This window comes from Humulus lupulus, chromosome 8 (assembly GCF_963169125.1).
Source record: "Humulus lupulus chromosome 8, drHumLupu1.1, whole genome shotgun sequence".
In the NCBI taxonomy this organism is placed as follows: domain Eukaryota; kingdom Viridiplantae; phylum Streptophyta; class Magnoliopsida; order Rosales; family Cannabaceae; genus Humulus; species Humulus lupulus.
In genome coordinates, this window is record NC_084800.1 from 131588268 (window position 1) to 131607881 (window position 19614).

Here is a 19614-nt window from a genome sequence, read left to right on the forward strand (position 1 = left end):
GCGCAAAAGAGGTACATTAATGAATTGAAGGCTCATAATGGGTGGAGTTCGTCCTGGAGCAGCGGTTATCAAAACAATGACAATTGGAAAAGTAACCAATCATTTTCACGGAAGAGGATGCTAGCCACATCAAATTCCAACATAATGACCCGCTGGTAGTAACCGTGCAACTCGCCAACCGAAGGGTCCGAAGAATACTGGTAGATAACGAAAGCTCAGTAAATTTACTTTTCAGGTCCACCTTGGAAAAAATGGGATTGTCCGTATTCGATTTGAAAGTGACCTCGATGACTCTGTATGGGTTTTCAGGTGAAAGATCAGCGGCCATAGGGACAATCGGGCTAGTAGTGACATTGGGAGAAGAGTCACGAACTATCTCCAAAACACTGGAGTTCGTGGTAATCGATTGTCCGGCCGCATACAATGTGATTTTGGGCCGACCTGCGCTAATGGCATTTGAAGCCATAATATCTATCTGGCACCTGGCAATAAAATTATCCTTGGCTAAGAGATATGCACAGTCAAAGGCGATTAACTCGCTTCCAGAGAATGCTATAGCATTTTTATGAAGGGAAAGTCACAACCCGGGCAGCAGGCAATGGTCATAAATGACGGAGGTGAGGAGTCCTAGGAGGTGGAAGTCACTCGTGGATGGAAGAACCTCAACAAGAAAAGGACAGTGAGGTCGCCCAACATGACGACATGGATCCACAGATAGGCGAAGACAGGTTAAAGCTCAAAGCCATAGAAGAGCTTGAGGAAGTGAACATTGACCCCAAAGAAGCTTCGAGAGTCGTAAAGATTGGGAAGAATCTTGAAGACAAAAGAAAGAAAGAGCTGGTCGATTTTTTACAGAAGAACCTTGATGTTTTCACCTGGTCGCATGAGGATATGGTGGGAATCAGTCCGAATATAATAATGCACACATTAAATTTGGACAAGAACGTTCCTACAAAATCCCCAAAATGCCGACTTTTGGGAACAGTCCGAGTTGAAGCACTAGAGGAAGAGGTAGCTCGATTACTAAAATGTGGGTTTATTCGGGAGGCAAAATACCTGATCTGGGTTGCCAATCGTGTGCTGGTCCCGAAGCCGAACGGGAAGTGGAGAACCTGTATCGACTTCTCTGACCTAAATAAAGCTTGTCCCAAGGATTGTTTCCCACTGCCAAGGATTGACCAGTTGGTAGACGCCACGAAAAGTCGCGAGCTCATGTCTTTCATGGACGCATACTCTGGATATAACCAGATCATGATGAACCCTGTGGTCCAAGAGCATACTAGTTTCATGACCGAACATAACGTATATTGTTACAAAGTTATGCTATTTGGATTGAAAAATGTTGGGGCTACATACCAACGCTTGGTCAACAAAATGTTCTCTAACCAGATCGGGAAAAACATGGAGGTGTATGTCGACGACATGCTTGTCAAGTCAAAGACTACCAGTAACCATGTATCTGATTTGGAAGAATGTTTTGGTATATTAAGAAGATATGACATGAAGCTGAATCCCCAGAAATGCACTTTCAGGGTGTCATCTGGAAAATTTCTGGGATTCATAGTCAACACAAGGGGAATAGTGGCAAATCTTGACAAAATCATATCGTTGTTAGAAATGCCTTCACCCAGGTCGCGTAAAGAAGTTCAAAGCCTGACTGGAAGGGTGGCAGCTTTAAATCACTTCATTTCGAAATCCACTGACAAGTGTCTGCCATTCTACAACTTGCTAAGAGGAAATAAGAAATTTGAATGGATCGAAGAGTGCGAACATGCATTCCACGATCTGAAAACACACTTGGCAGAGCCCCCGGTATTATCCAAATCAACATCTGGAGAGCCTTTGTTTCTTTATTTGGTCGTAACAGAGAATGCAGTCAGTGCCGTGTTAGTTCGAGAAGAAGACCGTGTTCAGAATCTAGTGTATTATGTAAGCAAAAGGTTTCTCAGAGCTGAATCACAGTACCCACTGATAGAGAAGCTGGCGTTCTATTTAGTTTTGGCTTCCAGAAAGCTTCGGCCATATTTCCAGTCCCATTCCATCAACGTCTTAACCGACAAACCTTTAAGGCAGGTATTGCAAACACCTGAAACGTCGGGACGTCCCTTAAAATGGGCCATCGAGCTTAGCCAGTTCGAGATATTATACATGCCACGAGCTTCAATCAAGAGTCAAGCCCTTGCTGATTTTATGGCTGAATGCACCGGTTTTCAGGACGAGCTCATGAGGGAGCCAGTGCAGGAATTATGGAAAATCTTCATTGATGGATCGTCAAACGAGAACGGATCAGGAGATGGAAAAATCTTAATCTCGCCAGAGAGACATCGATTCCATACAGCTCTGAGATTCAGATTTGAGGCATCCAACAACGAAGCAGAATATGAGGCCTACTGGCAGGACTGAGAGTGGCAAGAGAGCTAAAGGTGAAAGCCATCCAATGCTATAGTGATTCCCAACTCGTGGTAAATTAGGTATTGGGAGAGTATCAAGCTCGAGGCATCAAGATGGCGGCCTACCTGGCCAAGGTAAAAGGGGAGCTATCTAAATTTGAGTTTAGCTCTGTTGAACAGATACTTCACGAGCAGAACTTTTACGCTGACGCTTTGGCATGACTTGCTACCCGAAAAGAGGCTGAAACATTAAATGTAGTACCAGTGGAGTTCCTGGAGAGCCCAAGTGTACTAGGAGAAGCAATGGAGGTTGAAATGATTGACATAAGATTGGCCTGGATGACTCCTATAATGGAATATCTCGCGCTGGAAAGTTACTTGATGACAGAAAAAATGCGAGAAAAGTACTTTATCAAGCTCCACGGTACGTAATAGTTGATGGAATCCTGTATCAGCGAGGTCATTTGTTACCCCTCCTACGATGTGTTCTGCCCGAGGAAGCTAAAACCATTTTGCAAGAAGTACATGAAGGTTTTTGTGGACATCATGCTGGGGGAAAAACCTGGCACTGAAGGTATTGAGACAGGGCTATTTTTGGCCCACTTTAACAAAAGATTCGATCTCGTATGTTCAGAATTGCGGAAAATGCAAGCATTTCGCCATAGTTGCCCAAGCTGCATCAGTCGAGCTAACAATGATTTCATCCTCGTGGCCATTTTTCGCATGGGGATTGACCTGATAGGTTCCCTACCTATGGGAAAAATAGGAGTTCGATATGCGGTGGTGGCAATCGATTACTTCACGGAGTGGGTAGAAGCCGAACCTCTGGCAACTATCACCTCTAAGAGAGTTTTGGATTTCATGGTGAAAAATATCATCTATCGATTTGGGCTTCCTAAGAAGATTGTATCAGACAACGGGACGCAGTTCGACAGTGATCTCTTCACAAACTTTTGTGAAAGATACGGCATAACAAAGAGTTTTTCGTCGGTAGCATACCCACAAGCCAATGGCTAGGTCGAGGCTGTAAATAAGACCCTCAAAGTGAGCCTAAAGAAAAGGTTGGATGAAGCCAAAGGATTATGGCCCGAGCAGCTCTCGCAAGTACTCTAGGCCTACCAAACTTCTCACTAGACCTCCACGGGGTATACTCCTTTCTCACTAACCTTCGGAAGCGAGGCCATGCTTCCAATTGATGCAATGGTGGATACTCATAGGCAGAGGACTTTTGATCAAGAACAGAATAACGAGCTACTTAGCGCATCCCTCGATTTGATCGAAGAAAAATGAGAGGAATCGCAATTACAGCTCGCCCATTATCAACAAAAGATCACTCGCTATTTCAATTCAAAAGTCAATGGGCGCAGACTCGGATTGGGCGATCTGGTTCTCCAGAGGGTCTTATTGGCGAATAAGGACCCCAAGGATGGTGTGTTGGGCCCGAACTAGGAAGGACCCTACCAGATCATAGAAGTCTTACGCGAAGGGACTTTTAAAATAACCTGATCAAATGGAGAAGTGGTCCCATGGACCTGGAATGCTCTTCATTTAAAAAAGTATTATCAATAATATTACCATCAATGTAAGGCTTATTTATAAAAGTCATTCCAAATAAACGTTAGATGGATTATTGAATAACCATTTCTTAGTTTTAATATTGCAAGCTCGTGTTCTCGCATTGTAAAAGTAACCAGAAAAGTTTATACATTCTGGTTACTTGAGGGGCACATAACCGAGTTTTTGAGAGAATTAAGCCTACTCAGATAAGATTAAAGACTTGGAAGCTGGGAGAAATTGATTATTCAACGACCATTTTTTAAAGCCCGAGTTTTCAATCAACCTAGCACGAACTAAGCTTTAAATCGTCTAAAACCCTGGATATAACCTGGTCCAAAGCTTAGAAGCTTGGAGAAATTGATTATTCAACGACTTTTTAAAGTTCGAAGTTTTCAAAAAACCTAACACGAACTACAATTTAAGAAAAAGAAATTTTTTTAAACCCTGGATATTACCGGGCTTGGGCCTGATGCTTAACAGGTATTGTTGACCCTTGAATTGGCCAACGACACGGAGTCAAAATAACGACAAAGAACAAAAAGGAAAACAAGAAGAGAATCAAATGAGAAGAAAGTGACACAAGCGATTTATAGTGGTTCGACCCCAATTAGATGGTAATGACCTACGTCCACTTAGTGTTCTTATTGATATTGATTCCCAATACTGTGATCAAAGAACTAGGGTTCTCGAGTTTCACAAGCCTTGGGAGTATTATAATTTCCAATGGATAATCAGACTATGCTTTTCTCTCTGAATCCAAGGATTAAAAGTTCAAAAATCCCCTCCTTGAACCCTCCCCTTCTTATTTATAGGCTCAAGGAGGTTATATGGGCCTTAATTACAATTAAGATCAGAGTATCAAGGTAATAAAAAGAAATATAATGAATGTAATTATTACAAGATTGCGTATTTCAAAGGAAGTAAATGGAAGTATACGACCAGGCTGGTCGCACTTAACCACAAGACTTGACGAATCAACAACTATCTGGTCGATGGTCGAACAGGATCCCTTCACTCAAAACTGCCACGTGCCAGTCACGTGTAAGAAATTCTTGCCACATCATCAGGAGCTATTTTTGGGTAAACATTTGCCCCCAAGTTTATTTTACTGCGACCAGCATAAAGTAAACTTAAGAGACCGACCCTTCGCATGCCCCATCAAATCTGTCAGAGCTGTCCATGCCTTCTCGAAAAAGGCAACTAATCATGTCTTTTCAGTTTCCCAAAAGTGGTTTAACGGCTATTACACTTCCCCATACCTTAAAAATTCACTCCCATCATTGCCTCTTTTACAGTGCCACGATTAATATTAATAACCCATTCTTTTCATTTTTCACTTTTTACCAATCTTCTTTTCCTCAAGAACTCTGAAGAACAAAGCAAAACAGACTCAGAAAAACTCGCTGATCCAAGGTGTGTCTATCCAGCCCTTTGAATCAACGCTCGTGCCTTCACTTCAATCTTTCATTCAAGTAAGTTTCTTCATTGGGATGAGATGGGTGAACAAAGGTACTTGGGTCCTAAAGTAGTTCAGAGGACTAATGAGACCATTGAAAAGATTAGAGCTAAGATGCTCGCATCACAGAGTAGACAAAAAAGCTACTCAGATCTGAAGCGCAGAAACGTGGAGTCCCAAGTGGGAGACTATATCTTCCTTAGAGTTTCACCACTGAAGAGGGTGAAAAGATTTGGGAAGAAGGGCAAGTTGAGCCCTAGATTTGTAGGGCCTTTTGAGATCCTGGAGAGGAATGGTCAGGTGGCCTATAGATTGGCCTTACCTCCGGCGTTGTCGGTCATGCATAATGTATTTCATATTTCGATGCTGCGGAAATATGTATTTGATGAGGCTCATGTACTGATTTATGAAGATTTGGAGCTGTAGGCAGACTTAACTTATGAGGAGCAGCCAGTCCAGATATTAGACATGAAGGACAAGGTCCTGAGGAATAAAACCATACCTTTGGTTAACGTAATATGGAGGAACAGTAAGGTCGAGGAGGCAACCTGGGAATTAGAGTCAAATATGCAGGATCAGTATCCCGAGTTGTTCAGGTAAAATTTCGATGATGAAATTTCTGTAAGGAGTGGATAATTGTAATGCCCCAACTTCCCTAATATGGCTTAGTGCCTGGATTAGGGGGGCGGGACACTTTATTATTATAAAGTACTCTATAAATGAAATGTCTATAATTACAAGAGTGTAGTCTCGTATTTATAGTGGAGTAATCATGAGATTAATAAATTAAGATTATTGAATTAAAGAGTTTAAATAATAATCTCAAATTTATTGGAGCTTGGAACTATAGGTCCATAGGTCCATAGGTCCCTACAACGACTCTATCAACACTATTCAACGCAATAGTTGATATAAAGGGAAAAATGGTGAAAAGACATATTTAAGAATAAATTTGTTCTTCGGGCCAAATATGCAATTGTGTGATAATAGTGATTAATTAATTAATTACAAATTAGTTGTAATTAACAAAATTAATTTTTGAAATTATATTAAATAATTAATTATAATTTTCAAAATTATAATAAAATTAATATTAATTAAAATTGGTTTTAATTAATTGGTAGAGTTAATTAAATATCTTTATTTGAGTAGGAGACAATAATCTGATAAGTTCAAATTGGATTTGAATTTAAAAGTTTGAAATTTATTCAAATAATTAATTATATTTGATAATTAGTTAAAAAGATAATTAATTCAAATTTGAATTAATTATCAGGTTATCATATTTTATCTAATAAGGTAGTTTGAATAAATAATTAAATAATTGTGGAAAAATCAAATATCCCTAAAATATAGAGTGCTCTATGGGGACTATGTGTGGCATGAGCCACATATTTTTCAATGATAGATTTTTCACTTTTATTTATTTAATTAATTAATTAATGGAAAATTAAAAAGTTAGTTTTTTTATATTTTCATTAATGAGATAATTAATCAATTAAAAGATAAATTGTAAATTGGTTACATATTTATTTTTTAAATTTAAATATTTTCTATTTAAGTTAGACTTATCAGAAAATAAAAGACACTCTTTTATTCGCTCTTAAGAAAAGAATAATATTTTTCTATCTCTCCCTGAAAAAGATACAGAACCAATCTCAGGCCTATTCTATTGATCTCATGTGTTGAGTACATCAAGTTGAATCAGAAATTTACCACCCTATATTCTCTAAATGCCTACACACTTCTTGAGGTATAGAGAACGTTATGGAAGATCTTGGTGTGAGTACCTGGGAGTAGCTTAGATAGGAAGTTCGTTCAAATTACAAAAAGATAGCAAGGACACTTGATAGCATCAAGAGGTATGTTTTCTTTTCTTTTCTTTCTTATGATTAATGTATGTATATTAAAGGATCCACATATTTAAAGGTAGTTTAATTATGTTACAAAATTTTTTGTTGTACACTAGGCCAACCCACCACTATTCTGCTGCGTATTAGGAAACTCGTTCCTAACATTATGACCACATTATTATGTAAATATATTTGAGTTACCCGGCACGAGGCTGTTCTAGGGAGCAAGTTAGTGGAAAAGTCACAACGGGGTAAAATACTCGGCTCAGCGTGAGCTTAGGGGTATTTTGGTAATTTGGTAAATTACCGAGAATCAGTAAGTAGCAGGAATTAATTGATGAATACTTGGTTTGATAGAATTATTTGAGATTACCAGGAATTATGCCAAATGACAATTTTCCCTTGGGGTAACCTTTGAGGTTAAATGGGGCAAGGGGCAAGGGGCATTGTGGTCATTTGGCCACATGGGATAACATTAGACTAGCAGCTGGGCACTTAGGCTCCCACATGTTCAAGGCACTTACTATTGGTTTTTTTTGAAGCATTTTGGAAGAGAACACAAGAGGAATCCAAGGCTAGACCAAGCTGAGATTTTTGGTGAAGATTGAAGGGAATTCTTGTGAGATAGCAGCTTTAGATTGGGATTAGAGGTTGCTAAGGTCATCTTCATCCCCAAGGGATTCGAAATTCAGAGGTGAGACCCCTACCTTTGACATTTTAATGGTGTTCTTGATTTCTTTTGATTTTGATTCCTAGTTGAACTTCTATGGGTGTTTTCAGATGAGTTGAGCATTGGGTTTTGTTGCCTAGGCCTAGTGTTGCGTTTTTTGTGTGGTTGAAATCTTGTTAGAAATATTTGGTTGGGTCAGATTTGTTGGAAATCGCAGGTTTATAAATGGGGAAAACATTTGTGTTCTAGGCTTGATTTCTGTTTCTGGCGACCTAGTGCGACCACGCTAGTGTCCCAGAAAGAGCGAAAGTGAACTTTGATTTGGATCTCAAGTTCGGGGGCCTGACCGCGATAGGGGTTGGTGTGACCGAGCCGATGGCTTGGAAACCCCAAACTTTCTGGGGGCACGACCGTGCCAAGGGCAGGCGCGACCATGCTGGGGGCCCTGAAATGTTGATTTGTTGAAATTTAAGGGCTAGGCCCCAGGGACTCAGGAATCCGATTTGGGAGCCTGCTTGGGGGACATTTTTAGCACCCCGTGAACTAGGAACAATGGGTTTAAGAATTAGAGTTCAATTTGGAACTCGAGTTCTGGGATTAATTCTTAATGAACATATACTTGTTTTGTGACTAGGGTTTCCGCTAGGCTTGGATCAGGGATAATGCTCAGGGTCGTTTCTTTATTCACACGAAGCTCGAAGTAAGAAAATTGTACCCAATGCATGAGATACGTGATTAGGGCTTGGCCTAGTTGTTAAATGTAAATAGGATTAGGGTTTGGTCCGGCTATGAAATATAAATATGATTTAAGGGCTTGGCTCAATTGTTAAATGTGTGCATGGTTAGGGCTCAGTCCCCTGTTAATGAGCATAATTATCATTATTCCTATAAATATATGTTCAAGCATAATTGAATGTGTTGTGTTTGTTTATATGATGAATCTATTTGTATTTATGATTATTCCTGGTTGGAAAGCTCAGCTTATAAGTCGTGGTAGGCACTATGCGTGTTGAACGCAAGCCGTTATGGCTAGGCCACCCTGGGAGTGTATTATTCACTTGACTGTCTTGGATTCCAGTTGAATAAATAGAAGTGTGATACTTGTGTGACCCTGTGGTGGCATACTTGTACAATGCGTCTGCTTGGTTTCAATTATTACTGTTAAGCATGCTGTTATATTCTATTGATTATCTGAATCTATTTAAATATGATTTCTTTCTGAGTCACGGCTCACGGGTGCTACGTGGTGCATGTAAGGGTTAAGAGAAGCTTGGCCAGCCATGAGTTGGAGAGCGTTAGAGGCAGTGTGTACATATGCAGTCTTCTCGATTGCCACGGCCTAGATCTCGCATGGGAACTAGGGTTGGACCCTATTTGCCGCTTAGCTTGGCTTATTTTGTAATCCCTGAGTTGTAAACAATTTTAAAACTTTTATTTTGGGATCCCATGTAAAGACTATAGTTTTTTGTATGGAAACATTTATTCCTTGACCAAGATTTTTAATACTTGAACCATTAGTTACTTAATCACATATTTTAGTCCAAATGACTCGCCTAGCGAGTTCAGCACTAATTTAAGCACACATTATAACGGTCCCTGATTAGTAGGGCGTTACAACTTAGCCCACCCTTTGTTAGATCTAAATTAGACAAAGGTTTGGAAGACTGTGGTTGTAACGCCCTACTACCTTAGAACCGTTATTAAGTGAGTTTTAAACGTGCATTTAACTCGCTAATCGAGGTTTTAGGTCAAAAGTGTAATTAAATCATAAACAATGAAATAAACTTTGAAAATAATTCCATTTACTAAAAATCATTGAGAGTTTGACACTTGGGATCCTAAGATACTGTTTAGAAATATTTACAACATATAATTACAAGTCAAGTCGTCTAGACGACAAAATCTAGGTTTTAATACAACCATCTTCCAAGAACCACTGGCCGTGGCAACCAGGCAGGTCCAACATGTACACGCCACTTCATGCTCTCCGTACTCATGGTTGGTTGACTTTCCCCTTGCCCTTACCTGCACCACAGAGCACCCGTGAGCCGAAGCCCAGCAAGAAGACCCTCACAAGCAGATAACATATGCATAACAAACACTTAGCATATAATCAGGCCACCAATAAGCTAAACACATACATCCATGTCGTCCCAGGCACTTTACTAGGCCCTGGGTTCGCGGTCCACACTGTGAGGATATCCTAGGTATCCTTTAGGGTCTCACCCTGGCAACTCGCACTCCACGTGCTCAACACTGCTCCCGGCCCCTTGCCGTACTTGGCCTTGCACTCAACGTGCCCAACGCCGTTCCCGGCCCCTGCCGACCTCGGCCTGCGCCGTTCCCGACTCTCACCGAACATTCACATAATCGCATTCATAGCATAACAAATATATATTGAATACTAACAAATTCAATCAAAGGGCTACGCCCTGAAATTCAAACATATTGGGCTCAGCCCTGCATGCAAGCTCTATGGGAACAGTGGTTTTCTTACCTGTGTCCCGAGCTCCTTAAGCACTGAAGTCATGAGCATGGTCCTCTATCCTGAGCCTCTTCAACAAAACCTAGTCACAACACATATAAAACACTCTTAAATGCTAACCAATCCAAAACCATTTCCCGGAACCAATCTCGTACTCTCAGGACCCCCAATTTCCCAAAACAAAGTAGTGGAAACAACCCCCGAGCCCCCTGGGCAAAAACCCTAAAATGGAAATTTTCCCCTGCCCAAAAATGGCCTAGTGCCGCGGCGCCCAGAATGGCCCATGTCCCTGCTGTAGCCTCGTGCCGCGGCGCAGAAGAACAGGGCCGCGGCGCCCCTTCGCGAACCCAAAATTCTGGGTTTTCCCCTGCGTTTTTCCCGAGCCAAAACACTTCCAATTCAACCCAAACACATCCCCAAAATCCAAAACCAATTTGAAACCTCAAATGAACCATCTAACATCCTAAAAACACCAACAACAAGGCCCAACACACAATCACACCCAAAATCCACACTTTGGTTTCAAATTCTAGAAACTTAAACCATAGCTTTTAAAACTTAAACCAAGGCTTGAAAAATGTAAACCATGCTTCTAAATCCTTAAACCACATCAGATACGAGAATTCAAAAATGTTTAAAACTCTTACCTCAATCAATAATTCAGCTTGAATTCTCTCCAATCCCAGCTTTGAGCCAATTCCTCCTGATTACCCAAACTGAATTCCTTACAAAACCAACCGCAACTATCTTTAAATTTCCACACTTACTTTCTAGAAATTAAGCTTAAACTTGAACAAGAACAGAGACAAATCCTTACCTCAGAAAAGTCTTGGTCTATGATCAAGTTTAATTGCCTCCAACCACTTAATTCTCCTCCTAGGTCTTTCAAGTTTCAGCTCCATTCTTCCTTTCCTTTCTTTCTAGTTTTCTCCTCAAGCTTCCAGCCAAAACAGAATATGCCTAAGTGTTAAAACGTGAATAACATTTCCCTCATCTGAAGTTATCTATATCCTATCAAAATACCATTTTACCCCTCCATGTAATTCCCTTCCTAACTAAACCTCAAGGGCATTTTTGCCATTTCACCTTTCCTACAATTCTACCATTTTTCTCACCTAAAATTGTTACTCTCAATAGTTACCAATGGTCACTCAAGTTACTCAGTCACCATTAACCATTAACTCACAAACTCAAATTATAAAATTCCCAAAATACCCCTAGGCTCCTCCCAAACCGGGTATTTAACCCCGTTGTGACTTTTAAACTAATTAGCTCCCTAGGACCGTCTCGGCACATGCATCACAATACTATCACCACTCACACGTGGTATTAATGATATAACATAATTATTACATTTATGCCCTCAACGGGCTAAAATTACCAATTTACCCCTAACAAACAAACGAGACCCACATGCATATTTGTTCCACCTAAACATGCATTCCAACCACATATTCATTAAATTCACATAAATTAATGCAGTATAACAATTATTGCCCTCCAGGCACACTAATCAAGGCTCCAAGCCTTATTAGCAAATTTGGGTTGTTACAGTGGTATTGTGTTCTAGTGATTTGAATTCCTAACAATACCTAGCATTCAGCTAGGACAAAAGGTTAGGTAATTCAAAGGAAGGGGTCATTATTCTGCTGCATATTCGTAAGTTTATATATCTTTGTGTTTGTTTTAATTTACGAATGTGATGTTTAAATGTATGTCATAAGATTCTATGTTTCTATTATGTATTTTGGAAAAATAATAGGGAGCATACCTAGATTAAAATTCTAAGATCCTACATGGACTCCATTTAATGTTTCATGGCTTCGAGCTAAATATCCTTTTTAGGACAACCCATTTCCTATTTGAAAGACAATGGATCATTGTCACAAGTGTCCCCAATTTCCATGTTGGTTTCACCTATAAACCACAACGTGCTGGGTTCCGAGAAACCCTCCCACTAGAATGAGGCTCCATAACTGTTTGAATTGGATTTACGATTTCTAAGTTTTTCCTGTTTCCATCAACCTGCATCGATGGAGAAGAAATTGTGGGAATAGTAAATTCTATTCGCATTTCCTCTAATGCTACTTTGCCACGAGGCTTGAAATTTATCATAGTCATTTTATAGAAAAGTAGCATTCGTTGAAACAAACACTTTCTTGTCTACTAGACTATAGAAGAGACCGCCCCGAGTACCCTTAGAATAGCTAACAAACATGCAAACTTCAGTTTGTAGTTCTAGCTTTCCTTCCATTTTCCTCAGAACGTGAGCAGGACACCCTGAATTCTATAATGATGCAAACTAGGGTCACGACCATTCCATAATTCTAATGGTGTCTTTGAGACAACTTTTTGCGGCACAACATTTAAAATGTCGCATGCAGTCATAGATCGAACCATTTCCATTAATGTGCGGATTCGATGCTCTACAACACCATTTTTTTGCGGAGTCCCTTGAGCAGTAAGTTGAGACAATACCCAAGTTAAATTAAATGATCTTGCAATTGATTATCCAAATATTCTCCACAACTTTCAGATAGCAAGATCTTTAACGTCTTACCTAATTGGCTTTGAGCCACATTGTAGAATTCTTTAAACTTCTTAAAAGTTTCAGATTTCCTATGCATTAGGTAAAGACATGAGTATCTAGAGTAATCTTCGATGAAAGTGACGAAATGTTGGGAATATATGGCTTTATACTTTGCAAATAAACAATTAATAATGTGAATAGTATAATATTTGAAACCCTAAATGCTAAACAATAACTTTACTCAAATTATGAATGCAAATCTTGATAATCAAATAAACATGTTCACGGTGAATGCAAATCTCGATTATAAATTATTTAGTGTTTAAATGATTATAAGATGAACTTAGAAATATTTAATTATCAATACTAACTACATAAAAACCATAGAATAACACAAATACAAAATGAAGGTTTGGAGAGATACAACCTTTTGTTTTGAGCAAATTGAATCTTCAAAATTGGGAACATCTAAGGCTTATACACAATAAGAATATTATTGTCCAAAATCTCTATTCCAAGCCCTCCCTTATTGCTTGAAGCTTCAACCAAGTAGAATGAGATTTGAGATTTAACAAGCCTTGAAACTCATGAAAGTCAAGCAATGCTTGATGACTTTCTTGGAGAAAACTAGTAATCTTGAGAGCTAGAGAGAGAGATAGTTTTAGAGAGAGAGAGAGGAGTGAGTGATCAAGGCTTTACAACTCTAATAGCTCATATCTATAGTGTCGGCATCGTCATTAATCTAACTAATAGGATTAGAGCATTTAAAACACATCATTTGGATCATTTTAGGTAACTGTACGGCCCTAAAAGACCGCCAAGGCAATGTATCGCCTGCTAGTAAGCGATGCCTTGCCTGGTGGGGCTTTTGAAGCCCTTCACATTTTAGTGATGTTACACCACTTAGGGGGCGACGCATCACCACCTTCTCTGACTTTGGACCCCTCTAATGGTCCTAAAATTTCTCCAAATGCTACCAAATTTTTTTGGAATGTTTGGATACCTCATTGTATTACTTTAGACCCATAAAAGTCACTTTTGGATGCCTTATACACAATCTCATGTTTTCACTTCTCCTTAAGTCAAAATCGTTATGTGCTTTACACCTAAACGTGTAAACATAATAATCATTATATTTAACCAATCTCAACAAGAAATACTTATAACCACCTCTTGCTTGATCATTAATCGATCCACAGACATCAATATGAACAAGCCCTAGGGGTTCTGTGGCCCTTTCTCCTTTTGTAGAGAATGGATGCTTGGTCATTTTGCCTTCGAGACAAGATTCACAGGAAGGTAGTTCAGCCATAGTGAGTGTTGGGATTAGGCTTTATAAAACTTTGTTTGTATTACAACTCAATGACAAAATCATACAAGTAAATCAATCTCATAGAATAGTTAAACACAATGGATAAAATTTGAAGAACAAACCCTAGGGAAATAAAATCACAAGCTATGATTTTTATGTGAGATACAAAAGTGACAGGGCTTGACACAAATGAAGATTTGTTGTCCAAATTTCTCTATTCCTAACCTTCCTTAGAATATGCTTGAAGCTACAACAAGTGGAATGAGATTGGGATTCACAAGCCTTGGATCTCCATACAATTCAAGCTTTCTTGATGAGGATCTTGGAGAAAACTAGTAATCTTGGAGCTAAAGAGAGAGAGAGAGAGAGTTCTTATTTAGTGAGAGAAGAAGGTGAGTGATCAAGTCACCAATTAACTCATTTGAACACCTTAAATAGTATAGGTTCCTCATTAGACTCAACCAATGAGATTAGAGCATTTAAATTTAAGTTTTGGAGCTAAAACACGTTACCGTACAAACATTCCGTAACGGACCCGGCGACGCGTTGCCTAGCACCAGACGATGCATCGCCTGCCAGGCGATACGTCATCCTTTACCAGGCAACACATTACCTGGTACTTCTCTCTCTAGGGTTTTGAGAGCCCAGGCGATGCGTCGCCTCCTAGGAGGCAACGCATCGTCGATGCCTCTTTAATACAGCTCCATGAGGTGTCTCAAAACACCTCCAAATGCTCCCAAACTTTTTGGGTGGTCTTATATACTCCAAATAAACATTTTGGATCCAAAATTTGATTTAAAAATGCCTATACCCAAAGCCAACTTTCACATGTTGAATTTTGTGAAATTGTTATTGTTTTAGCACATCTTTGTGCCTAAACAATTTCACCATGTATTTAACCAATCTCAACAGTGAGTACCCTCAAAAGCCCATTCGTTGTTAGACTTTGAATCTTATCATAGCTAATATGACCAAGGTGAAGATGCCACATGTACGTCATGTTGTTGTTATCGACCTTTTTTTGTTTAGCTATCCTATGTTTAGTTATTCTAAATATCTCGTTATTAAGCACGTCAGGTTCATTTGGTCACAAAATAGATATAAACCCATTCTCCATTCATCCAACACACAATCCACATACTGTAATGCCCTGGATAGCCAAGACCGTTAAATTGTGTATTTATAAAGGTGCAAGACTTGCTAATCAAGTCATTTAATTAGAAACGTGTTACTGAAACTATAATTGAACTAGGGTTAAAAGGTTTTGGTCACAAAAGTTACATTTCATATAATTAAACATTTTTAACATGGAATCCCAAAAGTAATAACGTTTAAAAGACAGTTTACAAAATCTCAGGATATAAGTACAGCTACTAGCCACTCTAAGGGCAAAACAGACATTTAGGCTTTTCCCGTCCTGTACCACTCCTCGGCCGTGGCGGCCGATCAGCAGACTATGTACACTCAGCCCCAAAGCTCTCCAACTCAGGATTTGTCCACATTGCCCTTGCCTTTACCTGCACCACGTAGCACCCGTGAGCCAAGTCCCAGCAAGAAACCAGATAACAGAGCATAGCCATTAAGCAATCAATTTACAAATCAACAGCTAAACAATCCATAAAGCATAGCTATATACTCAACAATCCATAATATTCACACAATCAGGCATTCCGCATATCAAGCTCATCAATTAACATTAATAATCAATTCACATATTAAACAAGGTCGACGCCCTTAGGTCGCACCCCCTATTTATCCCACTGACTCCGACCCGCTTAAACCAAGCTCAGTGAATATTAAGCTGTCCTCAGCTACTAGTGGCCGAGCCGTGCCCTGTGCGCAAATATTGATTCAGACACTCTTAGGCCGTTTATCACATGTCCCATGGCATAATACCATCTATGACATCGTACGGATATAAGGAGCTCTTAGTCCCATCATTAACACATAACCGGGTATAGTTTCTTACCTTTGATTCCGCTAGCTTTGTTCAATGAAATCAACTCTCAAGCTCGATCCCATCCGACCCCTAGCATACACCTAGTCACAGCCACAAATTAGAACCTTACCAAACTTCAATTCCAAAACCTAGCCTCGGGACCAATCCCAGGCCCTCGGGAAGCCCCAATTCCACCAAACGGGGTGGTGGAATCAAACCCCGAGCCCCCGGGCAAAAACTCTAAGAAATAACCCAAAAATCCTCTTCTAGAGACAGGGTAGCGCTACAGCGCCATAAGGAGGGTGCTATAGCGCTACAAACAGAGCCAAAAAGCTCTCATACCACAAGGCCTAGCACTATAGCCCAATGACTAGCGCTAGTCACAGCATAGCCAAACCCCAAAATTCTTCCTTCGATTTTCCTCGAACCAAACCTCTCCAAAACTCATCCAAACCTCAACCATACCCCAAAATAAGCCTACCAACATCTATAACTCACCCCATATGACCCAACCATACCAAACTCAACCACATGCACCCCAAAATAAAGAAACCACCATGATTGATCTTGAAACTCAAAAACTCAACAGAACATCAGAAACTTCAGAAATTTAAAGCTAGAATTTCATACCTTCAATGGAGAATTTCGACCTAGATTATCTTCCACACCTCCTCAGCTTTCAACTCCTCAAATCCTCAAGTTTAACTCCCTAGAATTCCCATCAAAACTCGGCTTAGAAAACCATTTCAACATCAAAACCAGAAACTAAAGAAAACCTTGAAACTTACCTCAATTGGGTGAGTAACCTTTGCTAATCCTCAAGCTTAATCAAAGACCCTAACTCCAAGCTCTAGCCCAAGGTCTCCCTGAGTTACAGCTCCAGAAAATCCTCAAGAAATGAAGAAGAATAGCCAACCAAGTGAGAGAGAAGGGTTAGCTCCAAGTGTTCTGTTTTTCTCTCCTTCCTTCTTCTTTTCTTTTCTTTTTCAGCTTCCTTTAGTTTCTAAACATTCCACTAAGGGTAAAAAGGCAGAGTAATACTTATCCCTTATTAAGTCAAATGACCACACTGCCCTCCCAATAATAACTAAACCTTTAAATCATTCTAAGGGCATTTTGGTCATTGCTCTCATTTCCCGCTAATTCCTCGAGTATTTTTAATAATTACCACTTACCTCCCGGCACCTATCTAATTACCAATTATTTTCCTCAATAACAAATAATCTCCAATATATTTTCTAAATTTCCAGAAATACCCCTAGACTCACCCCGAGCTGGGTATAAATCCCCGCCGTGACTTTTCCGCTAAACCACTCACTAGGATCGCCTTGAGTCACAAGCTGCAGATATATCCACATAATAATGTGGTCTCAACAAATATTTACATTTATGCCCTCAACGGGCAAAAAATACAAATATGCCCTTATAACCTAATCAGGGCCTATATGCATACCAATACGCATAGTCACGCATCACATATATCCAAATAATCATATGAGCATGCTTATCACATAATCATGCATTTTCACCATTAATTCACATAACTTCCAATTGTGCCCTCCCGGCACACTAATCAAGGCCTTTAAGCCTTATTAGTAATTTTGGGTCGTTACACATACATTCAATGAAATTGATATATTAAAACTTAAAAGTCACAACAAATGGCTGTTAATGTAATAAAGAAAAAAAAATTATGACTAAAGTTTGGTATAAAATAAACATCTTTCAAAATTAAATATTTATTTCCAAAGTTCAGACGAGCTTGTCCCTTTGCCTTGACGCCCATGAATGCTCAATTCCCTACTCTTAATTTCAGCTCACCATCATTCATGGCCATCCAATTTTCTAAGCAGTTGTAAAGAAGTACACACATGGTTAATGGATCCAGAATCAATAATCCACACAGGAGAGTCATATTCTAAAACACATGCATCCAAGACAAACAAATTATTACCTTGGGTTTCATTAGCCTTGAGAGTTGGGCAGTTATGCTTCTAGTGCTTAGTCTCCCTGCAATGGAAATATGCTCCTTTAGGTTTCTTGGCAGCTAGCTTTGCTCAAGCAGGTTGCCTTGTCATTGGCTTGATTGGCTTTCTTATTCCTTTGTTTTATTTATTTCATCTTCTTGCTCTTGGAAATTGAAATTAAGTTAGCTTCTCCTTGAGCGCCATTTTTAGCAGTGATAACAACCTTCTTTTCAGTAGGTTTGCTCGGTCCACCATTAATTCCTTCAAACATTTGTTGGACTTATTGATAGTGCCTACACTAAAAGGGGTCTCTTAGAGTTTTTATAGACTTGATCACTCTTTCAAATCTCTCTCTAACCCCTCTATCTCTCTATCTTTTAAGATCATAAGTTTTCTCTAAGAAAATGATAAGAAAGTGCTTGTCTTTGTGAATTTTAGGCTTGTTCAATCTCAATTCTCTTTCCTAACAGAGAAAGCCTCAAGTATCCATGAAGGGCTACGAAATTAAGAATTTGGACAATGAGACATCTCATGTATAAGCCTTGGTTTTGATTCTCTTCATCAAAGGATGAAGTAGTGTTCCAACTAGGGTTTGAAGCTTGCAAGAAGAACAAGGAGTTTGTTCTACTACTAGGGTTTACATTTCTCTATCATAATCTCTCGTTGGTCTCTATCAAGCATAATTGTGTATAGATTCTCACTCTCTCCCAACAATAAAATTATCTATTCTCTGAATTACATCATTATGGAAGCATCGTCTTCAATTCTGGCTTTGAAATTTATGACACAAGACTTTGTTAGATTGGATAGATTTGATTGAACTAATTTTATGCATTGGCAAGACAAGATAAAGTTTATACTTACTACTCTCAAGGTGTATTACTTGGACAAAGATCTAAACACCATAGATCTTGCTAAGGAGGATGACCCTCAAGAAGTCATCAAGGAAAGAAAGAAGCACATAGAATATGAGCTAATGTGCAGGGGTCACTTCCTCAATGCCCTCTCAGACCGGTTGCCTCCATTTTAGAGGGGCTATAGAAATAAAATTCTCCATAAGGATGAGGAGATTTCCAAAAAGAAAATTCTCAAACATTTAAGGATTGAGGAGGAGTCCCCTTCTAGAGATAATAACATGGAGGAGTCTAATGGAGATACTTCTAAGGACAAAGTGGTGGCTAAACCTCCCAATAACAACAAAGGAAAATAAGTTAACAAGCCTAAGGCAAACATTAGAAACCCTTGAGACCTAAGAAGAATGAAGGTCAATTCAAGAGTTCTAAAGGACCTTGCTTTTTTTTTTTTGTGGCAAGAATAATCATTTTGCAAGGGATTGTAGGTTCAATAGGAGCCACAATAATGATCCTAAGGTGAGTTCAATCGAAAAAGAATTAGTGGCTACACTAAGTGAGATCAATGCCATTCATGGAAAGGTAAAAAGTTTGTGGTATGACA